The following is a 16511-nucleotide window of genomic DNA, read 5'->3' as shown; positions in this document are numbered from 1 at the left end:
CGTGGGTGTTGGGTCCCCCTCTGCCGGGAGCTTAGGAGCAGGCAGTTCTTCCTGGGAGGGGTGGTGGGCGCCCGGACTTCCCACCGCTCCTGTGGAGAGGCCGTGGCCAAGGCAAGGTCTGCAGAGGGACAGGGAGGGGCTCCCGCTGCCCTGGCGTCCATGCTGGCGGCAGAGGGCAGCGGCGGGCAGCGTGCCAGCCCGGAGGCGCAGCTCGCCATGAGACTGAGTTCTGGTTGGGGCTGAGCCTGCGGCCCTGTTCGCCCTGATCCTCCCCCACTTCCTCCCGGCTCGGCAAGTGCCTCTGGGCCTTTCCCGAACCGCGGCCACCCGAGGGCTGGGAACAAGCTCCTGCGGCTCCGGGCCTTCCGGCCAGTTTCCCAGGGACCCCCGGGCCACCCGCAGGCCGCAGGGATGTGACTGCAGGCTCAGACGCACAGGTTTGGGGTGTGACCTTCCTTCCTTCCTTCCTTCCTTCCTTCCTTCCTTCCTTCCTTCCTTCCTTCCTTCCTTCCTTCCTTCCTTCCTTCCTTCCTTCCTTCCTTCCTCCCTCCCTCCCTCCCTCCCTCCCTCCCTCCCTCCCTCCCTCCTCCCTCCCTCCTTCCCTCCTTCCTTCCTTCCTTCCTTCCTTCCTTCCTTCCTTCCTTCCTTCCTTCCTTCCTTCCTTCCTTCCTTCCTTCCTCCCTCCCTCCCTCCCTCCCTCCCTCCTTCCTTCCTTCCTTCCTTCCTTCCTTCCTTCCTTCCTTCCTTCCTTCCTTCCTTCCTTCCTTCCCTCCCCCTTCCTCCCTCCCTCCCCCCTTCCTCCCTCCCTCCCCCTCTTTCCTTCCTTCCTTCCTTCCTTCCTTCCTTCCTTCCTTCCTTCCTTCCTTCCTTCCTTCCTTCCTTCCTTCCTTCCTTCCTCCCTCCCTCCCTCCCTCCCTCCCTCCCTCCCTCCTTCCTTCTTTCCTTCCTTCCTTCCTTCCTTCCTTCCTTCCTTCCTTCCTTCCTTCCTTCCTTCCTTCCTTCCTCCCTTCCTTCCTCCCTTCCTCCCTTCCTCCCTCCCTCCCTCCCTCCCTCCCTCCTTCCTTCCTTCCTTCCTCCCTCCCTCCCTCCCTCCCTCCCTCCTTCCTTCCTTCCTTCCTCCCTCCCTCCTCCCTCCCTCCTTCCTTCCTTCTTTCCTTCCTTCCTTCCTTCCTTCCTTCCTTCCTTCCTTCCTTCCTTCCTTCCCTCCCCCTTCCTCCCTCCCTCCCCCCTTCCTCCCTCCCTCCCCCTCTTTCCTTCCTTCCCTCCCCCTTCCTCCCTCCCTCCCCCCTTCCTCCCTCCCTCCCCCTCTTTCCTTCCTTCCTTCCTTCCTTCCTTCCTTCCTTCCTTCCTTCCTTCCTTCCTTCCTTCCTTCCTTCCTTCTTTCCTCCCTCCCTCCCTCCTTCCCTTCCTTCCTTCCTTCCTTCCTTCCTTCCTTCCTTCCTTCCTTCCTTCCTTCCTTCCTTCCTTCTTTCCTTCCTTCCTTCCTTTCTTCCTTCCTTCTTTCCTCCCTTCCTCCCTTCCTTCCTTCCTTTCTTCCTTCCTTCTTTCCTCCCTCCCTCCCTTCCTCCCTCCCTCCCTCCCTCCCTTCCTTCCTTCCTTCCTTCCTTCCTTCCTTCCTTCCTTCCTTCCTTCCTTCCTTCCTTCCTTCCTTCCTTCCTTCCTTCCTTCCTCTCTCCCTCCTTCCTTCCTTCCTTCTTTCCTTCCTTCCTTCCTTTCTTCCTTCCTTCTTTCCTCCCTTCCTTCCTTCCTTTCTTCCTTCCTTCTTTCCTCCCTCCCTCCCTTCCTCCCTCCCTCCCTCCCTCCCTTCCTTCCTTCCTTCCTTCCTTCCTTCCTTCCTTCCTTCCTTCCTTCCTTCCTTCCCTCCTTCCTTCCTTCCTTCCTTCCTTCCTTCCTTCCCTCCTTCCTTCCTTCCTTCCTTCCTTCCTTCCTTCCTTCCTTCCTTCCTTCCTTCCCTCCTTCCTTCCTTCCTTCCTCCCTTCCTTCCTTCCTCCCTCCCTCCCTCCCTCCCTTCCTTCCTCCCTCCCTTTCATCTTTGGGTCACACCCGGCGATGCTCAGGGCTTCCTCCAGACCCTGGGCCTCGGGAGTTACTCCTGCCAGTTGGCCCAGGCACCCTGTGGGATGCTGAGGATCGCACCCGGGTTGACCCTGTGAGAGGCCAGCGCCCTCCCTGCTGTCCTGTGGCACTGCCCCTTGCAGTGTGACATTTCTACCTGAGTCCACACTGTGCTATTCCAGGTGGGCAAGGCCTTTCAACTTCCTGTATGTGTGACAGGAAACATGGGGTGGAGCGGGGGTTCTAGAGTGGTCCCTCTGCGGTGGACCCCGACCACCCCGCCTCCCCCCTCAGACGCCCGTGCTGTCTGGCCTGGTTCACTTTATTTATTTATTTTTAAATTCTTTTATTAATTCACCATGTGGAAAGTTACAAAGCATTCAGGTTAAAGTCTCAGTTACACAATGCTCAAACACCCATCCCTTCACCAGTGCACATATTCCACCACCAAGAATCACGGTATACCTCCCCCCTTCCCCCCACCTCCCCAGCCCCCCACCCCGCATGTGTAACTGGTAAATTTCACTTTACTTTCACTTTACTTTGATTACATTCAATATTTAAACAAAAAAATTCACTATTATAGTTTGGAGTTTCTCCCCCCCTAAAGTCGATCTGCTGAAAAGAAAGCATTTGGTAATTTGTTTTCCATTACTGAGAATGGAGAGATATGAGGTCAGGAGGCCGCACTAGCAGCAGCATAGTTTTGGATTTCTGTATTTTAGTAACTAAGTCCAGAGAAATGTCTGCCAGGAATCGCAACATTGTAAGCTTGTATGGCCTGGTTCACTTTAAGGACTCATTCGGGGACCCTGAGCTGGCTCAAGGATTCGAAAAGGAAACTGAAATCGGAGCCAAGATGTTGAAAGACACCGTCCTCGCCTAGAGCACTGCACCCCCTTCAGGGGCACTAACTCCACCCCTGCATCAGCTCAGCTTCCGGCGGGCATCCTGGCGGCCTGCCAGAGGGAGGTGTGCCTGCAAGTGGGGGTGCAGCGGGCAGGTGTGAGCTCTTCAGAAGGAAGGGAGTGCCCAGCTGGCAGATCGTGCGGGGCTAGAGCCCACAAGATTCTGATTTTATTCTATTATTTAAAAAATTTTTGCTTTTTGGGTCCTACCCGGCGATGTTCGGGGCTTCCTCCTGGCTCTGCACTCAGGAATTCCTCCTGGCAGTGCTCGGGGGACCCTATTGGATGCTGAGGATCGAACCCGGGTCGGCCGCTTGCAAGGCAAACGCCCTCCCCGCTGTGCTGTCGCTCCAGCCCCAAGCCCACAGATTGTCACACCGCTGTGCTGGCTCCTGTCGCCTCCCAAGAAAATGCGGTAGGAAATATTTCCACCCGAGGAATGTTGGGGCTGGCGAGGAACACAGCCCGGGGTGGGGGGTCTTCTTGCCCAGGACAGTAGGACGCGCTCTGCAGGATGGGATTTTGTCATTGTTGTTGTTTGAGTTTGGCTTGGGGCCACACCTGGGCTCACTCCCGGTCACCCCTGGCAGGACTCAGGGAGCCACATGGGATGCCGGGGATCGAACCTGGGTTGCCTGCATGCGAGGCAAGTGCCCTCCCCACTGTACTATTGCTCCGGCCACTCTGCCCTCCTCCTGGCAGCCTGGCCTTGCACACTGTCCCCTTTTGAGCTCAGTCCTCTGTGTCCATCCTCCTGTGCCTGCCTTGGGTGTGTGTGGGGGTATGTCCATGCCCAGCCGGGCAGCATGGCACACAGCAGCGTCAGGAAGCTGACAAGCTTGGCCGGGACTGAGCTCCATAAACTGGGGGTTCACCCGCTCTCCCCATCTCCCCACCGCTGCACAGAACAGCAGTGACTGAGTGAGATGGATTTCATAGCAATAACTCCCTCCGCGGCTTGGAAGCCAGCCTCACTCGCTGGGGGAAGGGCAGCTGGGATGGAGAAGGGACCACTAAGTGAATGATGCTCGGGGGGGCCCGCTCGGGATGGGAGATGCAGGCTGAGAGTAGACGATGGACCAAACAGGACGGCCGCTTAGTACCTGTACTGCAAACAGCAACTCCCAAAAGGGGAGAGAGAGTACGAGAGACTGTGTGTGCCCCAGAGGCAGGGGGTGGGAGAGGCTGGGGGCGGTGGAGGGATGCTGGGAGCACTGGTGGTGGAGAAGGGGCACTGGTGGAGGGATGGGGACTCGGAACACTGTATGACTGAACCGTGATCATAAAAGTTCGTAAGTCTGTAACTGTAGCTCACGGTGATTCATTTAGAAAAATACATGAAAAAAATAAAATGCACGTGGGATTTAAAACAAACAAACCAACCCAGTAACTCCCATCTTCACCAGGGCATCTGGACACTCGGATGTTGACTGTGAGTCGAGGCTAAATCGGGGGCTCTGGGGAGGCCTGGCCGGGCCCCGCGGTGGCACCTGGTGGCCGTGGGCAGAGGCGTGCGCAGCCCGCTGGCCTCCTGGCGCCCTGCCCGTGTGCCGTGGGGGCAGCTGGGCTGCAGGTGTGCGGGCAGGTGCCGTCAGCCATGGCGCAGTCACGCGAGCGGCTGGACGGGGACTCCAGGGCGTGTCGGCAGGAACCAGCCGGCCGTGGGTCCCCGCCCTGTGTCCAGGCCCTTCCGTGGGGCTGGGCCAGGGGACCTGAGGCCCAGCTGGCCGCTGACTGGACGGAGGCCAGAACCTTTGCTTGGGTCCCGAAGGGCGAGCGTGTCTTCATGGCTCTGCCTGTGTCCCGCACCCTCCCTCGCTCCCACTGGGCCCTGGCCAGTGCCTGGGCGATGGCTCAGGGCAGCCACAGGTGCCCGGGTGACCACTCAGTGTCCCCCAAGAAGCTTCCGGCCCCTCGAGAGAGGCTGTTCCGTTTGGTGGCAGACGCCAGCAAGCTGAGGCGTACAGTGCTCCCTGCAGTCCCTTCTGACTGTTGGAAGGGTCGAAGAAGGAAACCATGTGTGGGTGCGTGCGCGTGTGAGCATGCGTGCTGTGTGTGTGCATGTGTATGTGTGTGTTGGTTTCTATGTGTCTGTGTATGTGTGTGCATGTGCATGTGTGTCTGTGTGTGTGTGCGTGTGTGTATGTACCTATATATGCCTATGTGTGTGCGTGTGTGCATGCCTTTGTGCGCATGTGCATGGGTATGTGTGCTTGTGTGTGCATACATGTGTGTGGGTGTGTGTGCGCATGCGTGTGCGTGTGCATGGGTGTGTTTGTGTGCATGTGTGTGGGTGTTGGTGAGTGCGTGTATGTGCGTGCTTGTGTGTGCGTGCATATGTGTGTGTGTGTGTGTGTGTGTGTGCACGTGCATGGCGTCTGGCCCAGAGGACAGTGCTCAGTAACCCTGCTGTGTTCAAGAGCACTGTTTAGGGGCCGGAGAGATAGTAGAGCGGCTTGGGTGTTGCTTTGCTGGAGGTCGTTTTGAGTTGAATCCCCAGCACTCTTGAGGGTGCCCTGAGCCCTGCCAGAAGTGATCCCTGAGCACAGAGCAGGAGTAAGTCCTGAGCCCAGCCAGTGTGGCCCCCAAACAAAAAACACAGCATCACTGTAGCACTGTCATTCTGTTGCTCATCGATTTGCTCGTGTGGGCACCAGTAACGTCTCCATTGTGAGACTTGTTGTGACTGTGTTTGGCATATCAAATATGCCACAGGGAGCTTGCCAGGCTGTGCCGTGCGGGTGGGATACTCTCGGTAGCTTGCTGGGCTCTCTGAGAGGGGCAGAGAAATCGAACCCGGGTCAGCCACGTGCAAGGCAAATGCCCTACCCGCTGTGCTATCGCTCCAACCTTAGATTGACATGAAATTCTGAAATAGGTTTTTTTTTTTTTTTTTTTTTTTTGCTTTTTGGGTCACACCCAGCAATGCACAGGGGTTACTCCTGGCTTTTCACTCAGGAATTACTCCTGGCGGTGCTTGGGGGACCATATGGGATGCCGGGGATCGAACCCAGGTCGGCCGCGTGCAAGGCAAACGCCCTACCCGCTGTGCTATCACTCCGGCCCCAATTCTGAAATAGTTTAAGCTTGAGCTTATACGTAGCACTGTAGCACTGTCATCCCATTGTTTGTTCCTTGATTTGCTGGAGTGGGCACCAGTAACGTCTCCATTGTGAGACTTGTTGTTACTGTGTTTGGCATATCGAATACGCCACGGGGAGCTTGCCGGGCTCTGCCATGTGGGTGAAATAACCAAAAACAAAAAACAAAAGAAAGAAAAAATAAAAGCAGTGTCACCGGAAGCAGGCTGGCAGAGCTGTTCAAAGCCAGCTTCAGGAGACTGGGCTCGGTGGGCGGCCAGACCCGCCGGGCCCCAGCCCCGCCACGGCCGTGGTGGGAAACAGACCCTCTGCCCGTCTGCTCTGTGAAGCGGGTGGGGCTGTCACTCTCAGTGGGGAAAGTCTGGATTATCGACTCCCGGGGCCTTCCAGCGCGTTTTCCTCTCTTGTTGGGGTGGGGGCAATTGGGGGGTGGGCTGAGGGGCAGCAGCAGTCGCTGAGGGGGTCCCTGTGACCTTGGGCGGGATGAGGAACGTGGGCCCCAACTCCCTGCCGCTGGGCCGGGCCCGCTTGCAGTGGGCTCACAGCCGCGTGCCCGTCCCAGTGTAAGCCTCTGCACACACGGGCTTCCTGCTCCCACCCAAGGGGACGAGCCCGACTATCCAGGGGTGCGTGTTGGCTGGGAGAGAAGCTTCGGACGTCAGGCGTTTGGTGGGAGCAGAGGCCCGGCTCACGCAGGCCCGCCTGGATTCCTCCCCCCGACACCCAGTTATTGAGTCACACCCGGCGGTGCTCAGCGCCTGCTCCTGGCTCTGCACTCAGGAATTGCTACCGGCGGGGCTCGGGGGGGACCATCTGGGGTGCTGGGGGTCGAACCCGGGCCGGCTGTGTGCAGGGCCAGTGTCCTCCCTGCTGTGCTATCTCTCTGGCTCCCAGCCTCCCTCCTTCCCTTTCCCCCTCGTCCCCCCCCACCTGGCACCAAATTTCTTTTTTCTCTCCCCTCCTCTTTCTTTTCCTTCTCTTTCATGCCCTGCTTCTTTCTTTCTTCCTTTCTAAGCGCCGGCGACACATGTTATTTATTTATTTTTGGTTAACGTTAAATTGAGGTTTTGACTGAAACTCAGCCCGCGCCTTCTCGACAAGCCACCAGGCTCGCTGGGCAGCAGATAAACCGGTGGGGATTTCCCCTCGGGGCCGAGGAGAGTACAGACAGGAAGCGGGGGGGACCCGGCTCTGGACCAGAGTTTCCTGGGGGTGGGGGCGGCTGGAGCCCCGACAGCATCCTGGCCAGCAGCCTGCAGAGCACTGGGCCCTGAGATGCACCGCCAGAGGGTCCCCGGCCGCCCCCCGCCCCCCGGCCCCCGACCCCCAGCCCACAATGCGTGTCCACGGCCAGGAGAGGCAGAAAGGCCGGGTGGAGGCCACTGCTAGACTAGAACCTTCTGTCAGGCCCATCCTCTTCCCCCGCCCCGGCTGCCCAGGCGGGAATTGAAAAGGGACTTTCCAGAGGGTGCTTGCGTGCGGGGTGTGGAGCCGGAATAAAGGCGCATGCAAATCAGCCGCGCCAGGGCCGCGGGATCCAGAACAGACGCGGCTGGCAGACACTTGTCACTGCCCCTCCACGCCCGCCCGGGGCCCCCCCGCAGGACCCCCTGGAGGCTCTGCCCGTGGCAGAAGGCGGCAGGTTTGGAGGAAGGCGCTTGAATGTGTGTGTGTGTGTGTGTGTGTGTGTGTGTGTGTGTGTGAGTGTGAGTGTGTTGTGATGTGTGTGTGAGAGTGTGTGAGTGTGTGAGTGAGTGTGTGTGAGTGTGTGTGTGTGTGTGTGTGTGTGTGTATTTGGGGATGGGGGGATGACCAGGACCCTAGAACAGAAGACACAGAGTAATATGAAATTTCCGGGGCTCCCTGGGAGTGTGGATGGTGGGGGTGGGGTGGGGGGGAGACTCCTGATGGATGAGGTGCTTTTCTCCTGTCCGAGAGACGGCGGCTTCTGTCCCACTGGATTATTGCAGAGTAAATGCACACATCGGGTCATGTCACATTCAAGTTCAGGTCAGGGCAATTTTTTTTTTTCTTTTTGGGTCACGCCCGGCGATGCACAGAGGTTGCTCCTGGCTCTGCACTCAGGAATTACCCCTGGCGGTGCTCACGGGATCATATGGGATGCTGGGAATTGAACCTGGGTCGTCTGCGTGCAAGGCAAATGCCCTCCCCGCTGTGTTATTGCTCCAGAGGTCAGGGCAATTTTTGTCTTTTTTTTTTTTTTAAGTGCAAGGGGCTTGAAGGTGTGTCCACAGCTTTCGGCAAGATGTGACGTCTTTCCCCAAAGGAAAATACCTTTGCGATTACTGTTTGCCAGGTAGGGTGGGAGGAGGTGTCAAAACTTCACGGAGGGTAAAGTGTGTGCTTTCAAGCCTGGAGTTGGACACCGTGGCTTGGGTTCTCTCTTTCACCGTGGCACCAAAGTACTGCCGGGAGGTAGGCTGGGTTTGGGGGAGAGTGGGGGGGGGGTGTACGGTTATTCCAGCTTTTGTTTATTGTGTTTCTATTGAGCTCGTGGAATCTGGCTTCTGGGTTTATGAGTTTTCTTTTTTCTTTTTTTTTTTTTTTTTTTTTGCTTTTTGGGTCCCACCCGGCGATGCACAGGGGTTACTCCTGGCTCTGCACTCAGGAATTACCCCTGGCGGTGCTCAGGGGACCATATGGGATGCTGGGAATTGAACCCGGGTCGGCCCCGTGCAAGGAAAACGCCCTCCCCGCTGTGCTACCGCTCCAGCCCCGGTTTATGAGTTTTCTGTCTTAAAAAATCTTCCCTCCCCATACCAAAATGGACTTGTTTATTTAGTTGATAAATAATGATTGTAGGTTCTCTCTCTCTCTCTCTCTCTCTCTCTCTCTCTCTCTCTCTCTCTCTCTCTCTCTCTCTCTCTCTATTTTTGAGCCACACCGGTGGTGCTCAGGGATCCTTCCTGGCAGTGCTTGGAGGCCCAGCTGAGGTGCTGGGCATGGAGCCCAGGTCAGCTGTGCAAAGCAAGCGCCTTACCCACTGTACCACCTCGCTGGCCCTTCTCTTCTCTGCTTTTATTTTGGTTTGGGGGCCTCACCGGCGATGCTCTGCGGAGCATGTGGGACTCCCGTGTGCAAAGGCTGTGCCTTGGTCTCCCCCGCCTCTAGCTCTTCTCTCTCCAAGACCCGCTGGGCTTCACAGTGACGTCTCCTGACCGTTTGGACCTTCCTTGTCCGTGTCCGGGGCTCTGCCTGCCCACTGCGGGTCCTGCCCCCGGCTGCCTGCAGGGCCGTGCCGGTTTACAAGTCTCCCCCTCCCCTGGGGACGAAGTGGGTTTCAGGATGGCTCGGGCTTCCCTGGGTGGGTTTCCTGAAGTACCGAGCGGCCAGAATGACCAGGGAGGGGGGCTTCATCGGGTGGGGAGTGAGCCCCCGCCTTGCTCTGTGCACCGCCCCCACGGGCCCCTAGATGCTCACCTGGTGAGCCCGGGGAGGGGGCAGCTCAAGTGTTTGGCATTGCCTGCAGGGCCCATTGAAGCGGGGTGGGGGGCGGTCAGCCTTCCTGCAGGAAACCGAGGACTGTGGATGGCCGGCCCGCCCCTGCTTCCCGCTCAAGCTCTTACCCAAAAGCTCCCTCTGAGGCCTTGGGGAGAGCCCAGGGTGGCCCCCACTGGACGGTGCTAAGTGGAGCCAACCTCGGTGTTCGCGGCCTGTCTGCAATTTGGGGTCTTTTTATCTTTGCCCGCCCCAGCTGGCAGTCCTCAGGGGGCTCACCCCCGACTCTGGGCTAAGGCCAGAGACGCAAGTGTGGGATCGGAGCGTCCAGCTTTGGGGGCCGCGCTGCCCCGGCTCTGGGCGCTGCAGCCAGCAGGCTTGGGCGTGGTCCCAAGAGGGAGCTTCTAGGCGCGTATTGAAATGGGGATTTCCCCCCCTCCCCCCTTGGCTAGAATCTGGCAAAAGTTCCTTATTTGGGCCCTGACATGTGTGTGTGTGTGTGTGTGTGTGTGTGTGTGTGTGTGTGTGTGTGTATGTGTGTGTGTGTGTGTGTGTGTGTTTAACTTAAGTTTTGCTTTTTGTGCCCAGAGGGGCTTGGGGGAGCGTGTGGTACTTTAGGGGGTCTCAGACATGCTGGGCACGTGCTTTACACTTGAGCCCTCTCCCCCGACCCTTCACTGTGTGTCTGTGTGTCTGTGAGTCTGTGAGTGTGTCTGTGTGTGTCTCTCTATCTCTCTGTATCTGTGAGTTTGTGAGTCTGTGTGTGTCTGAGTCTGTGTCTGTGAGTCTGTGAGTGTGTCTCTGTGAGTGTGTCTTTGTGAGTGTTTCTGTATCTGTGAGTTTGTGAGTCTATGTGTGTCTGAATCTGTGTGTCTGTGAGTCTGTCTGTGAGTGTCTGAGTGTCTGTGACTCTGTGTCTCTGTGTGTGTCTCTCTGTGTCTGTGTGTCTGTGAGTCTGTGAGTCTGTGAGTGTGTCTGTGTGTGTCTCTGTGTGTGTCTCTCTATCTCTCTGTATCTGTGAGTTTGTGAGTCTGTGTGTGTTTGAGTCTATGTGTCTGTGAGTGTGTCTCTGTGAGTGTCTCTGTGTGTGTCTCTGTGTGTGTCTCTGTGTGTGTCTCTGTGTGTCTGTGGTGCTAGGGGCCAAACCCAGGACCTCACACATGCAAGGAGGCTAAGTGCTCTCCTCCCCAGCCAACTTTTATTCAAAGGTTTGCTGTTGACGGGCCGGATCCAGAGGATCTCGGGTAAGCCGCTTGGCCCGGCACCCCGGGCGGCCCCCGAGCCCCCGCCCCTGGAGGAGGACGGCGTTATAAGTCACTCCTACACAGACCTTAGTCCCCTGCCATCAGTTTTAGTATTCCAGTGATGCCTTTAGTTTGATTCTATTAAAGTTATTTCGGGGCGACACCCTAAGAGATGCTCTTGAAATGTTGGGGCTCCTCCCGCTCTCCTCAGCGGGCTGGGCCGGGGGCTCAGGCCGGGGCGAGGCTGCACTGCTGTTCACGCCACAAGGGAGGGGCTCTGGCTGTGCTTGGGGTCTCCGAGGTGCACCCGCTGTGCTTCTGGGGGGCGTGTGATGCCGGGTTGGAGCCCGGGTTGGCCACATGCAAGGGCCATAGCTCTCCGACCCTATTAATGAAATGAAAGGGACACACCTAGAAAGACTCAGGCGCTACTCCTGTCTCAGTGCTCAGTGCTGAGGTGGCGCTTGGGGGACCATGTGGTGGCAAGCATTGAACCCGGGTCTCCCAGCGTGAATTCTGCACTCTAGCCTATCAAGCTTTCTCTCCAGATATTTTTGAATAGGGTCAGGGCACAGTAAACTCGTGACTCTAAAGCCCAAATGCAACTTTCGTGATGATCAACTCTGTTTTTAGAGAGCAAACCCCCACGTGTGCCCACTTAAGTCTTACAATCACCGGTAAATTCAGGACTAAAACTCACACCTGGTGTTTAGTCTTCTCACTTTCTTTTTGCCTTCTCCCTGACTCGCTGTTGTTGGTAGACAATTTAATATGATTTTATGCCATCTTAGTACTTAAAAATTCTAAACTAAATTAGACTGCCACCCAATTAAAAAACAAAAAGCTCTCTCTTCAGCCCAAATTATTATTATTTATTTATTTTTGGCCACTCTGGTGGTGCTCAGGGCTTACTCCTCTGAAAGCCCAGGTGAGCTGTGGGCAAGGCAGGACTTACCCCATTGTATTATCTCTCCAGTGTGAATTATTTACCTCTTAGTAACTAAAATATTTTTATGATTTACAACTTGTAGGGCATTTGCCTTGCACACGGCCGACCTGTGTTTGGTTCCTCCGTCCCTCTCAGAGAGCCCGGCAAGCTACGGAGAGTATCCTGCCTACACGGCAGAGCCTGGCAAGTTCCCTGTGGCGTATTTGATATGCCAAATACAGTCACAACAAGTCTCACAATGGAGACGTTATTGATGCCCGCTCGAGCAAATTGATGAACAATGGGAAGACATGCCATAGTGCTACAACTTGTAAAGAAAACATTATTTTTTTGTTTAGTTTTTTAGTTTATTTTTTAAATCACACCCAGTGGTGCTCAGGGCTTACTCCTGGCTCAGTGCTCAGAGATCACTCCTGACACGGCTCAGGGGACCGTATGGGGAGCTGGTTATCCAGCCCAGGTCAGCTGCATGCAAGGCAAACTCCCTACCCGCTGTGCTCTCACTCCAGCCCCCAAGAAAGTACCTTCCTTCATGAACTTTGTCAGTTTATGAGCTGGAGAAGAGTTTTCACCCGGGGGGACATCATTCAGCATTTGACGAACCGGGGAGCAATACCCGCCTTTTGGCGTGGGAATTTGAGATCCATAGAGGTCCAGCGAGCTAGCCGAGGTCCTGCTGCTCTGGAGGGCCTCAGCCTCATATCTTTTACCACTGTAGTCTGGCCCAGAAAGCACCAGCCGGGGGGTAGGTTATCCTTCCCCCAGAACCGCAGGATGGTGCCCTCTGATGATGTTCTCTGACAAGATGCTGTGACCTGCAGTACTCAGCACGTCCCTCCAGGGGACGCCACTGAGTCTCGCCTCCCCTGCAGCGCCGATTTCCCTGGGTTCCTTCCTCTGTCCGAAATTGGTATTCTAGGGGCTGTGTAAAGTGTTGAGACATGTTCCACACTGGAGATGAGAACACGAGGCCGCGCTCTAGGAAACGTGACTTGGGTTACTGTTAAATATTCCTTAGTGATTCGGGCACGGACCTCGGGGACCGAGGGTGTGCGATGCTGTCCTTGACTTTGGCTGCGGACTGAAAGCTTCTCTCTTGCGGTTCTTGGAGACACACCGTTGGTGGGGAGCATGGGGTGTGCAAATGCCACCTCCAGTCAGCCCAGAGAGTAAACTTTGTTGCAGCACCAGGCTGCAGGCTGTGCCTCACGCTGGGACCCTTTCACCTGTCCCCTCCCCCTCCCTCTCCCGACATCCTTCTTTTGACGCCAGGTACAGCGAGCAGGAAGCAGAATCTTCCCTCCTGAATCTCATGCTTTGCCTTGATTTCTAAAACCCCCAAATTTATTTCTCTGTGAAATAAATTTTTCTTTGTGTGTGTGTGTGTGTGTGTGTGTGTGTGTGTGTGGTTGGTTGGTTCGTTGGTTGGGTTTTGGTCTATGACTGGTGATGCTCAGGGTTCACTCCTGCCTCTGCACTGCAGGCTTCCCTCCTGGCAGTGCTCAGGGCTCACCGTGGGATTGAATCTGTGCTGGCCACCTGCAAGGAGAGTGCCCTGCCCGTGATACGGTCTCTCCATCCCTTGTATCACTTGTCATCCCGTTGATCTTTGATTTGCTTGAGTGGGTGCCAGTAATGTCTCCATTTGTCCCTGTCAAGTGCTAGGGCAGTCCAATGATATCTGCTTGCTCCAGGCACACGAAGAGCCTCAAATCGTTCATTCAGGGATTTGAAGAAGAAATCTGACAATCTAGTTGGTGGGCGGCCACGAGATCTTCTGACGTCCGGTGGAATCCAGTCGGTAACAGCTCTAGTCCAGCAGTCGTCTCCAAGTTAAATTACGTGTCTGGCCCATCTGATTTTTGATGCCTTGGCAAACGAGACAGCAGCCCTGATTCTTGATCTTCAGTGGAAGTCAGAATTCTGAATTCCTTCTCTCACTTGAGTGAAACGTGATATTCCCAGCATAGCTCTTTCGATTCCTCTTTGGGATACCCTAACAGCATTCTCATCCTGTTTGCATAGGGCCAAGGTCTCTGAGGTGTATGTTAGTGCAGGAAGAACGGTGGAATCGAAAAGATGTGCCTGGAGTCGGAGGTTCATTGTCTTCTTAACCACTTCTTCGACGCTCTTGAAGGCGTCCCATGCATTCTCCATCCCTAGTCTTTGCAAATTTTTTTCTAGGGGGAAATGGGCAAAAGCGAAATTCTGACGTCTTCTCTTCTGTTTGGGGGCCATGCCTGGCTCTCTGCTCTGGGCCTGCTCCTGGCTCTGTGCTCAGTGTTCGCTCCCAGCAATGCTCAGTAGGGGCTGTGTGGTGCTGGGGAGGAGATGGGACCCTGGGCCTCTCGCTTGTGATGCTCAAATTCAGCCGGGAAGGAATTCCTCACGGCACTTTCGATCTCACCCTGGAGGCCTCAGACCTCCCAGTTTGCCTCGTTTAGAACGTTCGCTGTCATTTATGAACTCTGAGAGCCGCCCAAGTGGGGGTGATGGAGAGGTTCTTTTTTTTTTTTCTTTTTGGGTCATACCTGGCGAAGCACAGGGGTTACTCATGGCTCATGTACTCAGGAATCACTCCTGGCAGTGCTCAGGGAACCATATGAGATGCTGGGAATCGAACCCGGGTCAGCCGCTTGCAAGGCAAACGCCCTACCCACCGTGCTATCGCTCCAGCCCCGGTGATGGAGAGGTTCTTGTGCTTCTGAAATGTTGAGTTGCCGTCATTTGGGAGCCAGACCCAGTGATGCTTGGGGCTGACTCCCGGCTCTGCACTCAGGGATCATTCCTGGTGGACCTAGGGGGACCCTATGGGATGCTGGGGATCGAACCCAGGTTGGCCGTGTGTGAGGCAAACGCCCTCCCTGGCTCAGTCTTCTCTTTCTACCCTCCCCCCTCACTGTGGTCTTCAGTGGTCCCTGGTGGGATCTTAGCTGGCGGCAGGGAGACTGGGAGCCGAGGCGGGCGAAGCGGAAGCCTCAGCCCTGCTCTAGGCTGGCCCACCCTACACTTCTGACTTCTTGCAAATTCCTGGGCTTTTCCGATCAACAGGGAGTTAACAATTGTTCATCATAAAGTCCTGCCCCCGGGCTCGGGCTCACGGGGAAACGACAATGGACAATACCTGAGGCAGATGCCAGAAGGACTCCAACCAGCCCGACCACCCGTAGCTTCCCCGTTCTCTGCAACACTTGTCCGTTGATAAGAAACACCAAGGCCCTTTCAAAAGGCCTCCACAAACCCTTATTTTTACCTTCGTCCTCCACCAAGTTCCTCCTTTTCTTTGCTGTTCTACTTTCCGCTAAACTTCTCAACCTTCCGACTCCGAGTCTGGACTTTTTTTTTTTTGCTTTTTGGGTCACACCTGGCGATGCACAGTGCTCACTCCTAGCTCTGCACTCAGGAATTACTCCTGGCAGTGCTCAGGGGACCCTATGGGATGCTGGGACTCGAACCCGGGTTGACCGCGTGCAAGGCAAACGCCCTCCCCGCTGTGCTATTGCTCCAGCCCCCCGAAGCTCTCATCTGAACCCCTAACGAACACGAAGAGCTCCCATCCCCTTGCCGCCAGCGTTTCTAACCCCCCTCACGGAGCCAATGTGCTCAGAGCCATGCCAGCGCCTGGCGTGTCTGTGTTAATGAAATGGAACTCACCTGCCAGGGCCACGGGACTGCTAACCAGCCTGCTTCCGGGCAAACATCTGCTCAGGGGGGACGATAGTGTTTGCTCAGAGATGGATTCTTACACTTACTCCTAAAGAGTATTGTTGTTGTTGTTGTTGTTGTTTTGGGGGCTTCCTCCTGGCTCTGACCTAGCCTGGGAGACACTATGGTTTTTTTTTTTTTTTTCATGCTACAGAAGAGCCATCGGCGTAGTTGCTTACTTAAAGCACCCTTTCAGCACCAGCGCTGCGTCGGGGACATGGCGAAGAGGGAAGTCTAGGACAGGTGAGTGTGACACAGGAGCGGTGACAGGGTGACAGCAGTGGGGCCTCTGGGTGGGTCCGCCGTGCCCAGGCTCTTCTATATTTTCAAGAACGACCCTATTGAGTCATAAAGACGTGCAGACTCAGCATCGGAGAGTAGAAGATACGGGAGAACTCGTCCCCCTTGGGAGGCGCTCTGAGGCTCCTACCAGTTGTCCAGTGTTGGCGGGATGGACGACAGTCCAGTGAAGGGTTTTCCTGTGGGCCCTTCGAAACGGAAGTTGGGCCCTTTGCATTTCTCATCCGTGGACAACTGTCGGGAGGGTGTGAGGAAGTTACAGGGCCTCCAGCTGCTTGGACGCTTTCTGGCCACTTCCCTCAGGCATTGTCCACTATCTCAGGCCCCAGGGCGGAGTTTTAGGGTCCTGGGGAACGCCAGTGTCCCGTCCCGCGGGACCAAGTTATTCCAGGGTCTGCAGAGGCGCTACCTGAAATAGCAAGGGCAAGAAAGAAGAGGGAGACCAAGCAAGGAACTGTTGTCAAGGTCTCGTTTATTGAAGGAAAGTATACAGAATAGATAGGCTGTAGGGCAGGCCGGAACAGGGGTCCGCAGGGGGTCACCAGGGGTATTTGCGTAAGGGGACATGACGGGCCGGAGCATGATTTGTCTGTGCTTTTTTGTCCTCAGCACAGGATGTCTGTCTCTGTAACAGTTCAGCTATTATCTTGTGACGCATATATTTTCATAATATCCTGGTGGCTAATCTTTGTTTAGGGAATGGCCAAGTTCTCTTTCCCAAGGTTTTGGCCCCCAACACTCCAGGAATGTTAAGGCAGGACCTTGGGGGGTGAAATGTGTGTTTGGTCCA

Source organism: Sorex araneus, chromosome 2, assembly GCF_027595985.1.
Source record: "Sorex araneus isolate mSorAra2 chromosome 2, mSorAra2.pri, whole genome shotgun sequence".
Taxonomy (NCBI): domain Eukaryota; kingdom Metazoa; phylum Chordata; class Mammalia; order Eulipotyphla; family Soricidae; genus Sorex; species Sorex araneus.
This window is presented reverse-complemented; position numbering follows the sequence as displayed.